Genomic DNA, 13,219 nt, shown 5'->3' on the forward strand with positions numbered 1-13,219 from the left:
GTTGCTAGTGGCTAGGCTGCGCTTGTCTGGTCTGGAGTCTGCTCTGGTCTGGTATAGTGTATCGTGTTGGCTGGCCCGGTCGCGGTGCAGCGATGCCGGAGCCTGAGTATTATTGTATAAGGTAAAAAGCAGCCTCGCTCATATCTAGTAATGTTATGTGAACTCCCATGTAAATCTTTTAAAAATGTCCTAGTAATAATCTTTGTCATATGAAGTAATTTCTAACAAGCAGTCATTTCAGTTTAAAGAATTTACTAATTTCTCCAATCCATGATCATTCCGATTGTTGCAAAAGAAAAATCAGTTGCTTCCTTTCATAAATGACAAATCTATCGGCCAGCATTGCACATAGCTGTGCCGGAAAAAGTTATTGTAAGAGCAGATAGTTGGCGACTTTATTGAGGTAAGAATTTTTGCTTTTTTTATTCAGAATGATCTTACAGGGCCATGACGCAGCACTGCTGTCGTCCAAAATTTACCAGGTTACTGAATTTATTTTTTATTACGAGGTTTAGGAATTTTTCTGTTTCGAGCTTACATTAAATGAGAAAAGAATTTTGTGGGTACATTAAATGGGAACCAATTTTGTTCTGAGGTTACACTAAAATTAGAATCATTAACCAAATAATATTTATATTTTTTTGTGGGGAGGTTACACTAAAATTAGAATCATATTCATTATTAATATTTATTTATTTATTTTTTTGTGGGGAGGTTACAACATGAGTGCTGATCCGTAAACGTCGGTTAATTAAGATGTACATGTGTAGCATCCAGCGGTGCGATGAGGATCTTTTCTCAGTTTTGTGGATGTTCCCTGAAAATGTAAACCATCTGATTCAAAAATACTTCATTTTTATGTAGCATAAAAGTAGTGTGTGCGTTATCTATCCGTACAAAATATAACCAACAGCAATCGCCGAAACAAGTTCTCGTTCGCCTATCTTGATTGGACCTGAAACCTAACTACATGCAAAGAAAAGTCACTTATTGTCAGTGTCTTACGAGATCGGAATTTAGTGACTGATGTTCTATACACCCTGAATTGTCGTGAATCGTAAAGCGATGCTACAAGGTTCAACAAGGTGGTGCGCATGCAATGTGGCAAGGCCCAATGGCTTAATACAAGGGATGATAAGTTATATTTGCCAGTAAATCTGAGAGAAGTAGGCTGATTCACAATTATATTGTAGCGGCCTCGCAGGGGTACCTACCCTACAATTAGAAATTCAGATTTACGACAAGACGCAGCAACAACATATTCTTATCTCGCGGTTTTTTAATAAGTAAAAACCTTTTTAATGCTTTCGGAGAAAATAACGTCTTGAATCAATAGCACGACGAAGTAAAGAATAATGTGCGATACTATAATCAGCTCCCATTCAAGTAAGTATGAGCAACCTATAAAATTCCATTTTACTGTGCTCAAGCACATGGTCCGATTCCTAGTCGTGGAGTGATAAAAACCAAACAGTGCGAATCTAATCTCTCGTCACAATAGCTAAACTTCGCCACAACAAGAAAACTGAATTGGACTCACCCAGTTTTTCATTCACTGTAGAATCTGTTCGACAGCACGGACGTACACCATACAGAGGCAGTTCTCTCTCCAACACAGCTCCATGGACAAGAATCCAACCGAACCCCATGAAAGATAATGCAGAATTCTCCTTCAGGAGACTCGCGTGAAGCATTGCAAAGATAAATATCGCGGTCTTTATAACCAAATATAGCGGGAAGAAATGAAAGTACCAAATTAATAGGCAACTTCCGTTTAGCTGAAAACGAAACTATTTTCATTGGACTTGAAAAAAAAGTTGTATACATACGAGGTAGGCCCGGAATACATGCTGTCGGTTTTATACATGTAGTTCTTTTCTTTGTTGGCTCACAAGTTCGTTTATTTTCCTGAAGGTCAGATTCATCTGTTGTACTTATGGCTACACAAGTTTCTCGCTTTAGACTGGTGAAAGATCGCCTTCTGCTAATGTTTATCCACCAGGTCTGATCCGTTTCATATTAACGAACGAGCTTTAGCTGTTTATAGAATGGGGACCCAGGGTCAAGTAGTCGTTCAGCTACGCGACAGCGCTTCGTACACTAGTCTCATCCCGGGAGCATCAGATACGGTGCGACATCGAATTGTAAATCCTTCTGAACGGTTGTGCCGACGCAGTGGAAAGGGTGTCAAGTGACTGCTCGCACACAGATAACAGAACAAAGATTTGAAACTTCCTGGCAGATTAAAACTGTGTGCTGGACCGAGGCTCGAACTCGGGACCTTTGCCTTTCGCGGGCAAGTGCTCTACCAACTGAGCTACCCAAGCACGACTCACGTCCCGTCCTCACAGCTTTACTTCTGCCAGTACCTCGTCTCCTACATTCCAAACTTTACAGAAGCTCTCCTGCGAAGGTTTGCGAAAGGCAAAGGTCTTGAGTTCGAGTCTCGGTCCGGCACACAGTTTTAATCTGCCAGGAAGTTTCATATCAGCGCACATTCCGCTGCAGAGTGAAAATTTCATTCTGGAAACGTCCCCTAGGCTGTGGCTAAGCCATGTCTCCGCCATATCCTTTCTTTCAGGAGTGCTGGTTCTGCAAGGTTCGCAGGTGAGCTTCTGTAAAGTCTGGAATGTAGGAGACGAGGTACTGGCAGAAGTAAAGCTGTGAGGACGGGACGTGAGTCGTGCTTGGGTAGCTCAGTTGGTAGAGCACTTGCCCGCGAAAGCCAAAGGTCTCGAGTTCGAGTCTCGGTCCGGCACACAGTTTTAATCTGCCAGGAAGTTTCATATCAGCGCACACTTCGCTGCAAAGTGAAAATCTCATTCTGAGGACAAAGATTTCTTCAAATATCAAACATTATGAGAGCACATCTGGGGACCTGCAGAAGTAATTTGCCGGGCTGCTAAGGGTTAAAGGGAGTGTTACCTAACCGTGTACCCCGACTGCTCTTCTCACGTCCTTCTACAAGCAGCTCCCGGCTTGATGTGAAGCTCCATGTAGTAACATAATATTATGTTACACATTATTGTCAGCCATGTGACCAATATATGATATTCTCTTATTACTCAGTTCTCTGTGTTAGCGATCGAATCTCCTTAGCGAAATTGGTGAGATATCCACGATCATTATTCGGAACGTGGTAATACACAGAACTGATTGTAAGAGAGCGTAGTTCACGAACAGAGGAGCGGAAGGTGTAATTATTTGTATGATACGGGTTTGGCTCGCAGTTACAGTTCATTAGAAAGGCAGAAAGCAAACGTCAATGGTATCATAACTGCTGAGATACGTGCACGTGATGTTTCAACCTCTGTACTTAATTAAGACATCACTCGTACTAAAATGTAAACTTTCACGGCCGGAAATATCATGTCCATTATAATTATCCGGGCTGTTATGCCGTGGTCGGTTGATGAATTCTGAGATGATTCCCAACGTTTCGTCTCCGACTGCGGGAGACATCTTTAAGGGGGTCCGTAGCTTGATGGAAGGTCCAACACACACACACTGGCTCGCTACTGACTGCCGCTAAATTCCGTGTCCGCACGCCCCCGCGCCGCGGCGTGACGTCACGTGTTTTGAAAACGTTAGTGCAATTGGCCGCTGTCCGTCGCCGTCGATCGCCGTTGCCATCACCCAGTAGTGGACGAGTGATACACATCTTCTTTAACACCGGCATCCATATACCGTTTAATTTGACGCCCTCCTCCTTTCGGTTGAAATTATTTGGGTGTTTAGCGATTTCGATTGCCTCCCTGTAGAGCCTTTCGTAGTATCCGCTCGTGGCCGCTAGTACTTGCGTCTCCTCGAAACGAATATTGTGGTTCCCTGGCTGGAAAGCATGCTCCGCAACAGCTGATCGTTCCGTTTCTCCTCTTCTACAATTTCCCTTGTGCTCTTCCAAATGTTTAGAAACAGTTCTTTTGGTGGTACCCACATAAACATCACCACAGCTGCATGGGATCCTATACACTCCAGAATTTTCCAATGGTTTGCGAGCGACCTTGGCAGGCGACGGACAGCGGCCAATTGCACTGACGTTTTCAAAACACGTGACATCGCGCCGCGGCGCGGGGGCGCGCGGACACCGAATTTAGCGGCAGTCAGTAGCGAGCCAGTGTGTGTGTTGGACCTTCCATCAAGCTACGGACCGCCTTGAAGATGTCTCCCGCAGTCGGAGACGAAACGTTGGGAATCACCTCACAATTCATCAACCGACCACGGCATAACAGCCCGGATAATTATAATGGACATGACATCACTGTTAGCTTTGTATTCACATGAATCTATGTAAACGATTATGGACTGATATCAATGTGCAAAAACTGTGTTATGACGTTCAGTTTTTAACATTTAACAGTACGGGGCTATTGAAACGCAGGAAAGTTAGCGGTAGTGGCACCTACACTCCTGGAAATTGAAATAAGAACACCGTGAATTCATTGTCCCAGGAAGGGGAATCTTTATTGACACATTCCTGGGGTCAGATACATCACATGATCACACTGACAGAACCACAGGCACATAGACACAGGCAACAGAGCATGCACAATGTCGGCACTAGTACAGTGTATATCCACCTTTCGCAGCAATGCAGGCTGCTATTCTCCCATGGAGACGATCGTAGAGATGCTGGATGTAGTCCTGTGGAACGGCTTGCCATGCCATTTCCACCTGGCGCCTCAGTTGGACCAGCGTTCGTGCTGGACGTGCAGACCGCGTGAGACGACGCTTCATCCAGTCCCAAACATGCTCAATGGGGGACAGATCCGGAGATCTTGCTGGCCAGGGTAGTTGACTTACACCTTCTAGAGCTCGTTGGGTGGCACGGGATACATGCGGACGTGCATTGTCCTGTTGGAACAGCAAGTTCCCTTGCCGGTCTAGGAATGGTAGAACGGTGGGTTCGATGACGGTTTGGATGTACCGTGCACTATTCAGTGTCCCCTCGACGATCACCATTGGTGTACGGCCAGTGTAGGAGATCGCTCCCCACACCATGATGCCGGGTGTTGGCCCTGTGTGCCTCGGTCGTATGCAGTCCTGATTGTGGCGCTCACCTGCACGGCGCCAAACACGCATACGACCATCATTGGCACCAAGGCAGAGGCGACTCTCATCGCTGAAGACGACACGTCTCCATTCGTCCCTCCATTCACGCCTGTCGCGACACCACTGGAGGCGGGCTGCACGATGTTGGGGCGTAAGCGGAAGACGGCCTAACGGTGTGCGGGACCGTAGCCCAGCTTCATGGAGACGGTTGCGAATGGTCCTCGCCGATACCCCAGGAGCAACAGTGTCCCTAATTTGCTGGGAAGTGGCGGTGCGGTCCCCTACGGCACTGCGTAGGATCCTACGGTCTTGGCGTGCATCCGTGCGTCGCTGCGGTCCGGTCCCAGGTCGACGGGCACGTGCACCTTCCGCCGACCACTGGCGACAACATCGATGTACTGTGGAGACCTCACGCCCCACGTGTTGAGCAATTCGGCGGTACGTCCACCCGGCCTCCCGCATGCCCACTATACGCCCTCGCTTAAAGTCCGTCAACTGCACATACGGTTCACGTCCACGCTGTCGCGGCATGCTACCAGTGTTAAAGACTGCGATGGAGCTCCGTATGCCACGGCAAACTGGCTGACACTGACGGCGGCGGTGCACAAATGCTGCGCAGCTAGCGCCATTCGCCGGCCAACACCGCGGTTCCTGGTGTGTCCGCTGTGCCGTGCGTGTGATCATTGCTTGTACAGCCCTCTCGCAGTGTCCGGAGCAAGTATGGTGGGTCTGACACACCGGTGTCAATATGTTCTTTTTTCCATTTCCAGGAGTGTATTTATGAAAATATGCGTTCTAAGAAGACAGCTTTCTACCGAAACACACCATACTCCTTTAGTTCGTAAATACTGTTGAATGTAACAGCAAAATATGTCAGCTTCTTTTCAGTAAGACAACTATTAAATTCGCTTCGGTTGAACATGTACTTTTCTTAAAAATTCAGTTTCTTTTAAGGTTCTCTTTTCGTTGATTTGACTGTTTATGCAAATTGGTCTTTACTGTTGTTGACAAAATATTTTATACCAAAATTGTGTATAAAGTTGAGTTAGGTTCTTTTCCATGTTATCCTTGTTCCCAGCTTAAGTACCTTTCTGCATTGTTAAAGTATAGCAGCAATAACTCGGTGAATCTGTACCACAAGAAAATCATTTTGGAGGTTGTTAAGGGTATTTACTGAGCATTTTGGTACAAGAAACACACAGTCTCCGGTTGATCGTTACAGAACAATTTCGTGTGATTTGTTACCCCAGTTCTCTCTAGATCTGCATTGCGTCGAAAATACTCCGCTTTATTCTCCACCGTCCTGCTTTTATCCAAAGCTGAACGGATTCTTCTCTCGACTGGCAGTTTTTGTTAACACTAAAAATATCGAGTAGTTCTCTGGTTCAGAGTCTACATTAAGCTGTACGTCCCCGTATAACTGGATGCGATTGTGGAACTTCATGGAAAACCGGAATAGAAGAGAACCTAAGATTCGGAATGTGATACTGTAGAAGTATTTTGAAAATTAGGTTGATAAGATAAGAATTGAGCACGATATCCGCAGAGTCTGCGAGGAGAGGAACAGTTGGAAAATGTCGACAAGAAAGTAACAATGTAAATTTCTTCAAACATTTTTCTAATACGAAATCCTTGTTTCATTAGTATAAGGAGGTGACTGAACAAAACTGTTTTAAAGTTACTGAATAACCAAGAAATATCAAAGAATAACAATATTCCATATGTATCACGACATAAAAATACTTTGGAAAAGAAGGTTCTGTTTCGTTGGTACTATCGTCAGCAACTGCAGTACCCTTTTTTCTTTTCATTTTTTTACATAGCTCCTGTTCATCAACGGTGTATGTAAATGAATGATAGAAAATCAGCCAGCCAGTTCCAACTTAAGGTACATGCCGAAATTTTGTACAGGGCTATATTTCCGTAAATAATCTCACTTTTTAACCCAGAAAATAACCATGGTCACTCTTCAGATTAATGTACATGTAACAGTAATGTCTTTGATATGACAGCATTCTGCCGAACTCACTTTGCTAATAAATATTAGTGAAAGATAACTGAAGCAGTAGAAAAATAGTTCATAAATTTATAATACGGTCGTATATAATACAGTTTATAATACACGCGTCACCACTGCTGATGCATACTGGTCTGAAGATGATCTATGCACTACTGAAAACGATTACCAGAAAAATAATCATCCTGCAATATAGACTGTTTTAGTTAAATGACGATTCAAGATCGGCGACTTCAAATGTACTCGCAGTTGCCAATACGGACAACCATCAGCTGTATAATGCAATGACGATTATGGAGACTGTGTCGGACCGGGACTCGAACCTACATTTCCCATTATCACAAGTGGTCGTCTTACCATTATGTTACCTGAGCATGCCTCACGGCCAGACCCAAACGTCCATATGTTGCCAACCATAGCGTCGATTGGTTTCGAGTCTAAGTCCGGAACAGATTTTCACTGTCGCCATTCCAATATACAGCTGATGGTTGTCTATACTGGCAACTGCGAACACATTTCATGTATTTTATAACATCTGTAGTCGCCGCAGTGCCTGTTCCTTTGGACACGCATACAAGGTTGCTGTTGTTCGAGTTCAAAGATGATAGAACATATTTTAAGACATCAAGGAATAACTTCCTTCGTAGTAGAGGAAACTGTAGAGGATAAAAATTGTAGGGAAACAAATAAGTTAGAATACATCCAACGAAAATTTAAGGTTATAGGGTGTAAGTGGTACTCTGAGACGGAGAATTTGTCACAGGAGAAGAATTCGTGATATACCGCATAAAACCGGTCACCTCAAAGGGCGGAGACAGGAAACGGCGTATCATCTGCAACAGAACCATGCACGGTGGTGTCCCGACCAAGCTGTTGTTGTTGTTGTGGTCTTCAATCCATAGACTGGTTTGATGCAGCTCTCCATGCTACTCTATCCTGTGCAAGCTTCTTCATCTCCGAGTAGCTATTGCACCCTACATACTCTGTTTAGTGTATTTATTTCTTCATCTCCCTCTACCATTTTTACCCTCCACGCTGCCCTCCAATACTACATTGGTGATCGCTTGATGCCTCAGAACATGTCCTACCAACCGATCCCTTCTTCTGGTCAAGTTGTGCCACAAATTCCTCTTCTCCCCAATTATATTCAGTACCTCCTCATTAGTTACCTGATTTACCCATCTAATCTTCAGCATTCTTCTGTAGCACCATATTTCGAAAGCTTCTATTCTCTTCGTGTCTAAACTATTTATCGTCCATGTTTCACATCCATACATGGCTGCACCCCATACAAATACTTTCAGAAAAGAATTCCTGACACTTAAATCTCTACTGGATGTTAATAAATTTCTCTTCTTCAGAAACGCTTTTCTTGCCATTGCCAGTCTTGTAAGGTGTCAGGCAAATCCAACACCTTCCATGAAAACCCTGACAGGATAAGCAAATCCGGCAGTATGTCACATACCTCCGAATAAATCCTGACATTAAATTAACCAAAGTAATACGATCAACGAGTGAGCAAATGGAATACCACAGACTAACACAAGAACGCCTAAATTCATGTCATACCTTCCCACCGTGAAACAGACGCAGTTCCGAGGGAAGAAACGAGAACAGAAGCCGAGAGCAGAACCGTGTTAAGCTAGAAGGCCCTACGATAACGGACGACACCCACGTCGTCAGCCAACCACCAGGACCACCCCCCAGCCTATGTTAAAAGATAGAGCCCTCCAGAAGAACAGTATAGATCTTACGATAACACTAAAAGGGCCACACCAGCTGCAAGTTTTAGCGTGAGACTTTTTCGCGTCTCTGTTGCGTTGCAGACTTTAAAAACATTGCCACACGACGAAAAGTATAACGTTTCTCATTGGATAGACAGAATTTTTGTAGGCGGAGCTTAAGGTTAACATTGAGACCCTGACTGGTCAGATGAAAACACAGCCAGATAGTTTTTTTTAAACCAACTTCGGTAAATTGTAGTAAGGAGAAGTTAGGAGAGAGTTGCTTCCGAGACGGCCCCCTGACGAACACCGACAAGGTAATGAACGCACGCGATGCCGCATTTTTTAGCGCATAAGGCTTCACTCAGAACTGCAGAAGTCTTATCTGTTACATCTCCTTTTCACGTAATACTAGTGTCGATCGTCAATTGAAGGTCATGGTATTCACATTTGCTACGTAAGTTAAAATCTGAAATGCGATGATTTTTCTGTTATATAATTATTGGGAAGCCACATGAGCCACTGTAATTTACTACAAGTTAGATAAGTAATTAAAGATAATTGAGGGTCCCTGTTGACCATTTTGGTAGTTTTCTCTTTTGTGAAACTTCATTTAAACCTAGATTATAGATGTGATATGGCATAGGTCATCCATTGTAGAACTTGGAAACCCACTCAGGGAATATTCGTTCACAATTTTGTTGAACGCAGTTGGTTTTTATCATCCTGTATTAAAATATTTCCTTTTATCAACAGTGCAATTTATAAACAATGTTTTGTGAGTAGAATAAAATTTCCAATGGTAAACTTGACTGCTTTCTCGACGTTATTTTACCAGCTAACTAAAAATAGGAAAGCCTTGAACACCTTCCACTAAATTTAGTTAGTATCAAGATTTTTTTACAGGGAGTGCAGTGGAGCTGACGCTGAAATCATTAAGTATTTGGTTATATCACCGCTAGTCTCACTGAACTCTTCTGAACTCTACATGTCATGTGTGGTCTGGCGTCTCCTTACCAGCAACAGGTCCCAGGTTCAAACTAGTCAATTCCCTAAAAAACGCGCTCAGAGCGTCGTTGCGCGAAAGTGGTAGGGAGACACGACTTAGAACAAACAGACACCACGCAGAATGTTAGAGTCTACACTTTACAATCCTCGCTACATCGATCATCATCAGTTATTTTGCTCCTCAAATATCGAAACTCATCTACTACATTAAGTGTCTGATTCCTTCAGCATCACCTGATTTAATTAGACGACATTCCATTATTGTTGCTATTCATCTTATATCCTCCTATCAGGACCTACCGGTTATTAAAATCTAGTTTAGCGCCCGCTGCTTCACACGCGTTTATTATATGGGCTGTAAATTTTTTATTTTTTTCCTTCAAACGAATTTTTATGTTGCACACAAATTGCAAGACTTTTCCGAATGTATTTCTGACCTAAAATCGATTCTGGTAGGTGGATCGGAGTAGTTGTTGTTTTTTTTTTTTTTTTGTTAGTGCTACCTTTTGAGTTCTTGTGGTGATATATCCATAGAAACTCTCATCTCCTAACAGATATTTGTTTAGAAGTCAAACAAGAGTTTTGATGCATTAAGCTTTAGAAATGATTTAATATAACGAAACGTTTTCACACCCTTAGGGATTGAATTTCCAAAAGGACTGTAAGACGTATACTTTTATTTCTAATGGAGAAGCTAAATACAATTTTTCTTAGATTTATATTAAAAAATGATTTCATAATAAAATATTTTGGTAAAAGTTTTATCCCTTTTCACCCATTTAGTGAAATTTAGGAAATTTGTGGTAATTTCCATGGGACCAAACTGCTGAGGTCATCGGTCCCTAAGCTTATACATTACTTAATCTAACTTAAACTACCGTACACTAAGGACAACACACACACCCATGCCCGAGGGAGGACTGTATCCTTCCACGAGGGGAGCCGTGACAAGGCGCAATCAGACCGCACGGCTAACCCGCGCGGCACCACTTAGCGGTTGCGTTCCCAAAACAACAATGAAAACTGTGTTCTTTTTATTTCCAAACGAGAACTCAAATACAAATTTTCATAGCTGTAGCTTCAAAAATACTTTTTTAGTTCTATAATAAAGATTTATTTTTAAAAGAAGATTCATCCACTGCTTCACTTCCTTACGGGTTAAATTTCCAAAAAATGCTGAAACACTTAGGTCTATCTCTTTATTTCTGACCATTTTTCATAGTTCTAGCAGCAAAACTGCCTTAATAGCGATATATTTTCCAAAATCTTTCATACCCTATTTCACCCCTTTATGATGAAATTTCATAAACATCCTTTCTTGAATGAAGCCTACAGTATAAGATTAACATCCTCTCCAAATTTCAAGTTTTTTTTCCTTAGCGATATGGGCTGGGCGATGATGAGTCAATCGGACATTTGCTTAGGCATGACCCAGTACATCACTTGTTTTACAGTTCCACTCATTAATAACCAAAGAAGCAAGCCGAAACCTAAATCGGTTTTCACAAACACTGTTGGTTACAGTTAAACTGTTTTTGTCCTTTTCAAAGGAGGGCTAGCATTCTAATCCACTACAAGAAAGGTTCGTTGTGGTGAACACCCAGTTCGGAGCACACATTGTACCTACGAATGATGTGGTACACATGCTCCGTCACACTTGGTTCTCTCTCTGTAATCTGTCCTACAGCGACCACAACTCGTGCCACCAGATCTCTTTCTATCTCTACAGGAGCCCCCAGAAACCAAACTCTTCATTCGATCACAGAGGGGAAAGTCCAGTGCAGAAAAAATCCGGTGATCGTGGAGGACGTGCAATTGGACCATCTTGGCCTATCCATCTCTGTCTGAATCGTTGATCCAGATGCCTCCGAAAATGGTTCAAATGGCTCTGAGCAGTATGGTCATCAGTCCCCTAGAACTTAGAACTACTTAAACCTAACTAACCTAAGGACATCACACACATCCATGCCCGAGGCAGGATTCGAACCTGCGACCGTAGCAGTCACGCGGTTCCAGACTGAAGCGCCTAGAACCGCACGGCCACACCGGCCGGCCCAGATGCCTCCGATATCGGCGTGTTGTGTAAACGTATACTCAGCCAAGTTGCTCTAACATCGCAGACACATGAACAAGGCTCGAACCAGGTGAGAGAGATCGGATAGACGTCAAATGATATCAGCCGATCAACGTAAGTCTCCCCCCCCCCCTTCCGCACCCCCATGACTAACCTATTGCATAACTACTCAGTCCAGTCAGAAACTTTTAGAACGTCCTGTATATAGAGCGCCTGTCAGCGACGTTGACTACCGGGTACATGGAGCTGCCATTCTTTGGATAATTTCGGTCGGACTGTCGCCATCCGTTCCATGCGCATATAGGCGTCGCCTGACAGACACGCCGAGGGCGTAGTCCTCCAGAACGCTGAATTCCAGGAAGCGGCAGGGCCGCGGGCGGTGTCACCTCGGGTGGCATCTGACTTGCAGATGGAGCGCGCTGCCCTCCGCCTGGAGCCTGGAGCTGGAGGCTGGAGCCTGCCCGCGGCCTCGCCCGCCGCCAGCGGCCGTTGTCCGGCCTCATTTACAAGCACCGGCCATCGCGTATTCATCTGACGGGCGCGGGGGCGGCGCGGGGGCGGAGCGCTATCTGGGGATGGCATCGGGAATTGTGTGCGGCCCCCGCGTTACGTGACGTCCGCTACGTCGCGTCGCGCCGATCCCTTCCGCCCCGCCGCGCGGGTCCGCGACCTCGCCGATCCCGCCCGACGCGATGCCTATCGCTCCGCGCCGTCTTACCCAAACTTTCAATACGGGACGCCGTCCAAATTTCCATTGTGGGTCGGGGACCGCCGCTGCTTGTGCTCACTTCGGGCGCATTTTTCACGCTAAATAAAGTAACAGTGACGCGGACTCTAATGCGCATTGCAGCGCTCTCGGCAATATGGAATGAAAGGACAGCTCCCACTCCTCACACAATGGCGTAACAAGGGCGTGACAGTCGGGACCTTGGCGCCATTCTTGTGGGGGTGCATGTTCGTGACGTGTGAAAAAAAAATAGAAGAATCAGGAATGCGAAAGACTGTTTTAAACGTGGCAGCGAGACAGCAACTGTACAAGAATGTGAAAAGTATAAAACAGCCAACCAGTTGCAAAGAAATTTTACATTAAGCAGATTTTAACACCGACTATAAGTGTCTTCGTCAGAAAATCTACAATTACATGTAGTAACTGACGAACAAATTTGAGACCAATAATGCTACGTCACATAAAAATGCTTTCTTAAGGAGCAAATGTTAAACAGTACATTAAACCACATACTAAAATAAAGTTGTACGGCATGAATTGCTGGAAAACCCAGAAGGGCAGGTTCAGTCGCCTAATTTCAATGTTTTTCCTTTCCTTTGCATCCTTAGGCACCTTCC

Source organism: Schistocerca piceifrons, chromosome 1 (genome assembly GCF_021461385.2).
Source record: "Schistocerca piceifrons isolate TAMUIC-IGC-003096 chromosome 1, iqSchPice1.1, whole genome shotgun sequence".
In the NCBI taxonomy this organism is placed as follows: Eukaryota; Metazoa; Arthropoda; class Insecta; order Orthoptera; family Acrididae; genus Schistocerca; species Schistocerca piceifrons.